The sequence below is a fragment of the Diabrotica undecimpunctata genome, chromosome 6, assembly GCF_040954645.1.
Source record: "Diabrotica undecimpunctata isolate CICGRU chromosome 6, icDiaUnde3, whole genome shotgun sequence".
Taxonomy (NCBI): domain Eukaryota; kingdom Metazoa; phylum Arthropoda; class Insecta; order Coleoptera; family Chrysomelidae; genus Diabrotica; species Diabrotica undecimpunctata.
Window position 1 is genome coordinate 954,863 of NC_092808.1, and position 9,211 is coordinate 964,073.

Consider the following 9,211-nt stretch of genomic DNA (forward strand, 5'->3'; position numbering starts at 1 on the left):
CGTCATCTTATTCTCATCTTTTATCTCTCAGTTATCGTTTAATTTCATGTTGTCTACAATATTGATCATTAGGGAGACCAGGGTTTGTTGTTACACGGGGCAGTTTGTTAAATTTAATTTTAATCAACTTAACAAGATGAGAGCACCTTTAACTCGACGTAGCCAATGCGGTGCATACCTCATTACGTCTTTTTTTGTCGTACGGTCGTAGCGTCCTCCAGGTTCTCTGGGGTCTCTGGACGCTCTACGACCGCCGCTCTTGAGGAGGATCTTAAATTCTTTGGTTCCATACTCGTGTTCGTGGAGTTAAATGGGATTCCGGCACCGGAACAGGGGACACCGGCAATCAGAATACTTTAATCGAACTTTCTTACTATGACCTTTTCTTACAATGGCTTATACGTGAGTTAGTATTCTGTTGCGTGGTATATGCCTCAAGTTCTACAGAGATGCCGGCCTTCTCACCTCGTGTAGCCGCGTTTCCTCTCCTCGAGAGAGGCACAAGAATGTCGGCAGTGTCGACTCTTCCTACTGCCCGTCGTTTCGTGTCACTACCTTTCGTAAACAGTATTTTCGATAGTTACTATTTGCAGAAGGTTTCTGGTGACGAAGCGTTATCGCAGCTCGACCCTGATCGGAAAAGCAATTACAAGTCCTCGTCGGGGCTTTTATTCGCTCTTTGCCGTGGCGAGTTCCAAAGAACGCTTTGGTCAGTTCGACACAACGTAAAATAGTTCTAAGACCAATGTCTTTTCTTTTTCAAAAAGGCAGTGTCTTACTTACAGGGAAGGTTCGTAGACGACACGCGGGTTATCGTGTTTCGAAGGTTTATCTTCTAAAATGGATGAAGTCTTCTTTTATTCGACATCTTCGAAGATATTAAGTTAGTCGAATAATAATAAAACTCAAAGTAGTGTGGTAGCAACACCACCAGGCCAACAATATCTATCCGGGCTAGTAGTATACGACGACTAGATCCCTATCGGAATATGCCGGCTCTTTTATACACTTACGCCCAGTTCCACCAACGTGATTTAAGTGAAAATTTCATCTTAAGAAATAGTTTTTACTTAAGTCCGTTAACTTTCGTTCCACCAACTAAAAATATTTACTTAAGTATAAATATTTTTGCTTAAGCTCAAGTCAGCTACTATGACGACTTAAGCAAAAATTTTAACTTGGAGCACATTCATCTGTCATATATTGACATATAAGTGAGGTTAAATTTAAATTTATTCTGTAGATGTTATGTTAACTTTCGCATTTTTTTGATCTAATTTAATTTTTATATTCCTATTTTTTATAAATTCTACCGTAATTTATAGTAAAACGTAGTATATAATAGTTGATAGTGTATATACAGTGTACGTAGATATTTTAGTATTGATAGGATTATTTATATATATATATATATATATATATATATATATATATATATATATATATATATATATGTATATATATATATTCCACCGAAGTGTATAGTTTATTGTGTATATATAGAATATAGTGTGTGATATTTGCAAAAATGGATCTGGGATGGATTTATTTGGGCTTGATGAGTACAATCAGATGGAAAATCAATTGAATGTAGTGGATGAAGTAGATGAAGTGGATAATATGGTCGTTAGAATCCCAAGGCAAGTCAAACGAACAAGCTATTTTGAAACATATACTGAAAAAGATTTTTTTGAAAGATTTCGGTTATCAAAAAACAGTGCTTTTGAAGTATTATCACAAATAGAAGGACAATTGCAGTTTACTAGTGCAAGGTAAGGCAAATTTAACATTGAATCAGTTTAAAGGGCTTTACAATGAAGGTTTTGCTTGTTTCAGAAATAAATGTTTAAGTCCGATGGACCAGTTTTTAATTTGTCTAAGAGCATATGCCACCGGAGGACATTTATTAAGTATAAGTGACATCTTTGGACCTTCGAAATCATCTGTTTGTAGGATTGCCCAACGGGTTACCCCCTTAATAGCATCAATGAGACCTCGCTACATTCAATTACCGAATAATATAGAAGAAGTTCGAGAGCAACAGAATAAATGGTATGAAATGAGAGGGTTCCCAAGAGTGGTTGGATGCATTGATGGCACTCACATAAAAATAACATCACCTGGTAAGAGTGTGTATTTAAAAAGTCACTTAACTACTGCATATAACTATAATGTTACTATTTTGTGATAGGGGGAAATGATTCAGAAATTTACAGGAACAGAAAAGGATACTTTAGTATTAACGTTCAAGCAATATGCTCAGCTGATGGTCTGTTCCAAAATATAACAGCACGATGGCCTGGATCTGCCCATGACCAAACCATTCTAAACAACTCAGTAGTGAAACAAAGATTTATGAGAGGAGATTTTGCAAATGGAGTTTTATTAGGTGAGCATTTTATATTACACAAAAACATTATTATGTATTTCTTTTTTTTATTTGTCTAACTGTCTTATACAGGACAATACTTACAATCTGTATGGGATCATACTGGTGATATGATCATTGACATTAATATAGTGATGTCTATCTGTAATAGACATCACTAATCTGTAACTAAATACTCACACATTTTCCTCACCTACATGTAACTAATAATCAATTTTAAATTACAATAATTTTAGGAGATGGCGGCTACACATGCACCAACTTTTTGTTAACTCCTCTCAGAAATCCGCAAACAAATGCTGAAAGGCGTTATAATGAAGTTCACATAGGAACGAGAGTAAAGGTGGAACAACTGTTTGGTGTTTGGAAGCGAAGATTCCCTATTATGGCGTATGGATGCCGATTAAGTTTGAGAAGTGTATTACCAATTATTGTTGCCACAGCTTGTCTGCATAATGTAGCAGTCAGACAAGGCGAACCACAACCTCCAGCCAATGATGATATTGGTGAATATATTGTGATAGATGACAATTACATTGTGCCAGCAGGAAACCGAAATAATGATCAAATTAGAAGACTTTTTATTGAAAACTATTTTACTCAGCCTTAATGTTAGCGAGAATAAAGAAATACCAAAAATATTTACCATGAATATCATTATTTATCAATTCTAAAGTTTCACTATACTACACTTATTTTCATTTTATATTTTTCTTTTATTTTTTATATATACTTTATTAACCTCTATGCAATTTCAATACTTTCATATTTTTAAACATAGAACAGTCATTGGCTTCAAATGTATTGCAAACAAATATATAACAACTAATTATACTCCGCAAAAATCCTAGTATATAAAATTTATATACTAGGCTATACTATATTTATATAATAGACTTCATACGTTACCTTAGTTATATGGACATGTTAATTTTATTCCAATAAATAAATAAAAAAGATGACATCAACTACAATGTGTCAGTATATAACAGAAATTATAATATAATAAATAATGACTTTTTATTGAAATATTATTAACTGATTATTGTTTACATTTTTTTTTATTTCATTCTCGAACATAAGTTATCTTTTTTGTTGAAGCATTATTTCCAACTCTACTTCTTTTTGTTTTATTTGTAGGGCCTGGAGTTTTGCTTGAAAGGCTCTCTCTTCTTTCTTTATTTCCAGCCTCTCTTTCATTTCTTCTATTTGGTACCCAAGATACTGGGCCTTTAAATCTACTATTTTTGGTGGATCATTACTTGGAATCTTAGATTTGTTTTTTTGTTGTTTCGCCTTCGGTTTGTTATCTCCATCTTGTGAATCTGGAAAAGGTACACAACACATATTTAATTTTAAGGTTAAAGTTCAACACAACTTTAAAATGTAATTGTAATGTTATACTACAATATCAGGTGGTAGCATGGCATGGAGTATGTGGGTTTATAAAGTGTTAAAATTATTTCTAATGAACATGTGAGCATATACAATTTATTATTTATTAGAAGAATAATACATTGAATTATGTATTGTACATACATGTAAGTTATATTTAGTTAAATAAATAAATAAAAATAAATTATTTTTTTTTAACTATCAGCAACTATCAATAGTTCGACACCATACTAACTATCGAGTATGGCCACTAGCAATAGTTCTTTACCACTACTAATAATTTTTATTAATTTTTATAACAGAGGTTACTCTATTTTTATGCTCTTTTTTGGATGGCAAGGCAAATGTATATGCTAGTTTTTAGTATAATCATTAATATTAGGAGCTACAATCCTTATTTCATAGGGTATTATAATTTCCAATTGTTCAATTATGTATGCACTATTTTCCAGTTGCAAAATGAAGTGGGTCAAGTGGCCTAACATTGCAAAATTTGCAGATTTTTGTGTTTAGAATGTTGCTTACCTTCGCGAATATTAGTTAACTGCTTGCAGTTTAAAATGTTATCAGTCTTTGGTCTAATAAAGGTTGAATTATCACTCACACTAAACTGACTACTCTGAAACTCTACATGAGTACAATCCTCTATTTAATTTTCTGTCTCTGAAAACAAAAAAAATTAAATAATTTGAATTGTATTAAATATTGAAGATTACATACCTATTACTACAAAAAGGCTTTTATCCAGTACAGATTCATCATCATACGGGTTGTCCAACCCAACGACTGTTTTGCAGTTTATTATTTCCAATACAGTCTCATCTGGTTCATTCTGAGACTCGAATGGCCCTCCTCCAGTTTTTATTCTATTTATTTTTTGAGTTGCTGCTGCCTGCCTTTGCCATTGTTTTAGATTAGCCCAATACTTTTTTAATTGGTCCTTAGTTCGAAAAGTATTAAGACCTTTTGAATTAAATTCAAAATTTGGGCATTTCGCATTTTAAGGCACTCTAACCTAACCAAATATATTTCCTCAAGGCACCGCGTCACTGTGTTGCCGTATTTATTTTAGTAAAATACGTATATGAATGTTACAAATATAAAGTTACTTTTACGAAATAATAATTTGTGTTATGAGAAGCTACAAATTTTAAATAAGTATAAAACTTGCCATATTTTTTTTTGTAAAATGTATACGAAGGTTTAAAATATAAGTTACTTTTACGAAATTATAATTTGTGTTATGAGAAGCTACAAGTTTTAAATAAGTATAAAACAAATATTATATACGGTAATTTAATTAATACTATTAATTTTTTATATCATTGTAATCAATTTTATTGTATATGCATTTGATTATCTTTAATTTAACTAAAATCTATGAATTTTTATATAATTTCAATGCATTTCCTATTAATTTTTATATGCATTTCTTTAATATTATGTGAGAGTATGAAAAAACTGGAGACTTGGTAACTCTGACACCATTTAAGAGTATGTTAACTGTCATATAAAAGCTTGGCTAGGTTAGAGTGCCTTAAAATGCGAAATGCCCCAAAATTTAATTGTTCCCAAGCATGATCTTTGTCTTTGGTAGACACACCATTGGTCTTTTTATTTTTAATGATGTCCCTGTATTTGGACACCAAGGAAATCAATTCCTCTTTTTCTTGGGTAGAAAAGTTCACTCTTTTGGTAACTTTTTCCATATGAATATAAACTTCCACACTCTAACTCTTGACAAAACAAAACTATAATCTATGTTTAAAACTACTATTATTATCACTATACTATTACTATAAATTACTATTTTTAAAACTATCCTTAAATTTTAAATTAATATTTACTATTATTAACTAACAACAGAATAAATTCGCAAAATACACAAGGAGGATTACCATTTACAATAAATATAAATATTGAAATGACATTAAAGACAGCATCAAAAATGACAAATTACACAAATTTTTCTTCTTTTTTTTGTTAATAACGAGTCAACAGGTTAAGAATTTTTGACAATTTTGCGAAGTTGGTATCTTTGATAATTTAAGTTTTTTCTTGGTTAAGTTAAGTAAGAACTTGTTTGGTGGAACGCAGATTTTAACTAAGAAATTTTTTTTGACTAAGCAAAACTTAGGTAAGATTTTACTTAGATCACGTTGGTGGAACCGGGCGTTAGTATTTGAGAATTCGCAGCAATCTTCCTCCGGGAGGCCAATGACAAAGCAGTTAATAACGGACTCTGTGATTGGCCGGCCACATTAACAATCTGTATCGTGATTGGTCACTTTGGCGACATTTTACTAGATCCATCATTTTTGCGTTTTTAGTAGCACTCAGTAATTTTTCCGACATTATTTAAATTTTTGTTGGTTCTATTTTTACAAGGTAAGGTAACTTATTGTTTTCACAGCATGTTTTATTGACTGTTAGCTTTATTATTGTCTATAAATACAAGATTAAATATTTGGGATTGATGAGTAATTACAATTTATTTTTAATATGGCGTCCTGGGGAATTTTACTATTTTTAAGTGACAAGTTGTTACTGTAACAACCTGCCCCATCTCAAGAAATTTGTGTGCAGGTTTATTAGTAACCTAGATTTTGTTGTATATAAAATTGTAAATTTTTAATAGATTAAAATGAGAACCTACAAGAAAAAAACTAAGCGTGGTGAAACGCCACAGGAAATCATTATTGCTGCAAATAAGGTGATAGAAAATGAAAGACCTCTTAACTAACGCTTCAGAGATACGTCAAAAAAATTCAGAAAATTGGGCTTGATAGTGAATGTAGTAAAATCTTAATTTTTTTCTATGAACACATGTGTAGCACATGCCTCGTTAAAATTTGTTTTTTTTTTTCAGATACTAATACCATGCCCACAGGATATTTAAAAAATCGGAAGATCTCTGATCTACAAAAAAATGAATTAACTTCTTATGTTTAAAGATATATCATCGTCTTTCCCCCAAATATCTTAAACGCTTGCTTTTCAGTTTGCTTTAAAAAATAATGTAACTGTTCCTGATAACTGGACCAAATTTTAGACTGCATTTGCTGACTGGCTAACAAATTTTTTAAAGCGCCACAATGAGTTATCCATCCGTACCCTTCAGGCTACGAGCTTAAGGCAAGCCACAAGCTTTAATAGGCATATTATAAATTGATTCTTTGACAAACTCTCCAATGTATTAAACAGGCACAATCTTGGAGCAAACGATATTTACAACTTAGATGAAACCGGGGTAACTACAGTTCAAAAACCTGCAAAAATAATAGCATCAAAAGGTGTGAAGCAAGTAGGACTAGTCACTTCGGAGGAACGAGGAATGTCAAAATTTACGAAAATTTCAGAGTTTTACACTTCTCCAAGAAATTAACGCACCACTTCAATAAATCAATTTTATTTGTAAACAGGCAAAGAATAAAAAATAAAACTTCACCAGATTTATTCTACATTTTATTAGTAATTATAACAATTTGTCTAATCATTAGAAAATGTTGAAGTACAGGAGAAAAGAAAATAAAACGGAAAATTCTAAAAAAATAGTAAATAAAATAAATAAAGAAAAGTAAACTAAAATATGAAAAAAGTCTTAATAACGAGTGTTACCACCTCTACTACGTATAACAGCCTCACATCGTTGGCCCATACTTAAAATTAATTGCCGAATTTCATTTTGGTCTAGTTCTCTCCAAATCTGGATCAGCCTCTCTCCCACTTCCTGTAAGTTGTTTGGTTGGATCGGTGTCGCTCTTAATCGCCTACCAAGGATATCCCAGAGATTTTCAATCGGATTTAAATCCGGACTATGTGATGGCCATTCCATAGTGTTAATTTTTACCTTTTCTAGATAATTTCTGACGATCTGTGCAGCTTGAGGTCTGGCATTATTTTGCATTAGTAAGAAATTTTCACCGATATAAAGAGCGAATGGTACTACATGTTGCTCCAGGATCTCCAATATGTACCTTTCAGCTGTAACAGTTCAATTTTGTATGACCACTAGGTCCGTACGTGCGGTCACAGAAATACCACCCCACACCATAACGGATCCTCCACCAAAAAATGTGATGTGTGAGAAGTTACACTGAGCATATCGTTCGTTGGGTCATCGCAACACACGAAAACATCTGTCGTTATTGCACAAAGAAAATCGGGATTCATTAGTAAATAGCACTCGTTCCCAGTCAGCCTCTAACCAATTAACGTGTTCTCTGGCAAAATGTAGTCTCCCCCTTCGATGCTCTGCAGTTAATAGAGGACCTCGGGCGGCAATCCTAGGTGTTAAGTTGTATTCCTTAAGTCGCTGGCGAACAGTTTCAGTACTAATTTGTATAGCATGCACGTCTCGAAGCTGAATTTGTAGACTTCAATGTGTTACAAAACGTTGTCGAAGAGCAGAAATTCTTAAAAATCGATATTGAATAGGGGTAGTTACCCGGTTTCGTCCTTGCCCTGGTCTGCGAGTACGATCCCCTGTTTTGAGGAATCTTTCTAACACCCGTGAGACAGATGTGTAGGACACAGTAAACCGACGACCAATTCTTCGGTAACTCCAACCTTCTTCCGACAATATCACTGCTTGGGCACATTCATCTCGGGTTAAATTACGTGACTGACGCTTCATAATAAACACAATTAACAATAATCAACAAATAAACAGTAGCCGAATAAAATTCGTGAACACTTGGAAATTAGTATATTTATAGAATTAGTACATTTTTTGCTTCTTTTGTTTTGTTGCAAAAGAAACTATAGCGATAAAACACAGTCAATAAATATAGAGTGTACGAATAGCATATACAAGGGGCTTGCAAAATATAACATTACAATGGAAATTTTTATTAACGGTAATAAAATATTTTAATATTTCCAAGTGGTGCGTTAATTTCTTGGAGAAGTGTATTATAAAAGTTTATTTAGTCAGTCACACAAATACTGAAAATTCCTACTCTAGAGCCGGCTCTGATTGCGAAATGCCAGCCGTGATGAGAAAAGGACGACCTGTGGTCGCATCGCCATGACAACAGGATCGATATGTTCGGCAGTGATGCTGCTACCGCGAGTCCTGCCGGCGAGGGCTTTCTACAGTTCCCAGGGAATTTGCACTCGTTTCCCAGAATTCTCCTCTACATACTCGTTTCTCTTCCTACTCTCGCCTGCCTGCTGCCGCTAGCTCCTGCTGCTGGGTCGGAGAAAGTTTCACTCCTATTTTTGGATTCGTTATATTGGCTGATGCACTCCTAGGTTTATTTCCCGGGAAATATTCAGCGATAAAGTGGAAGACCGATAAAGTTTATTTTTAAAACCGAGATAATATTGTCAATATCTGCATATGCTTAGTTAACTATGCATAATATTATGATATGATATGATGTTCAAATTGAAATTTGTTAATATTAATATATATATATATAT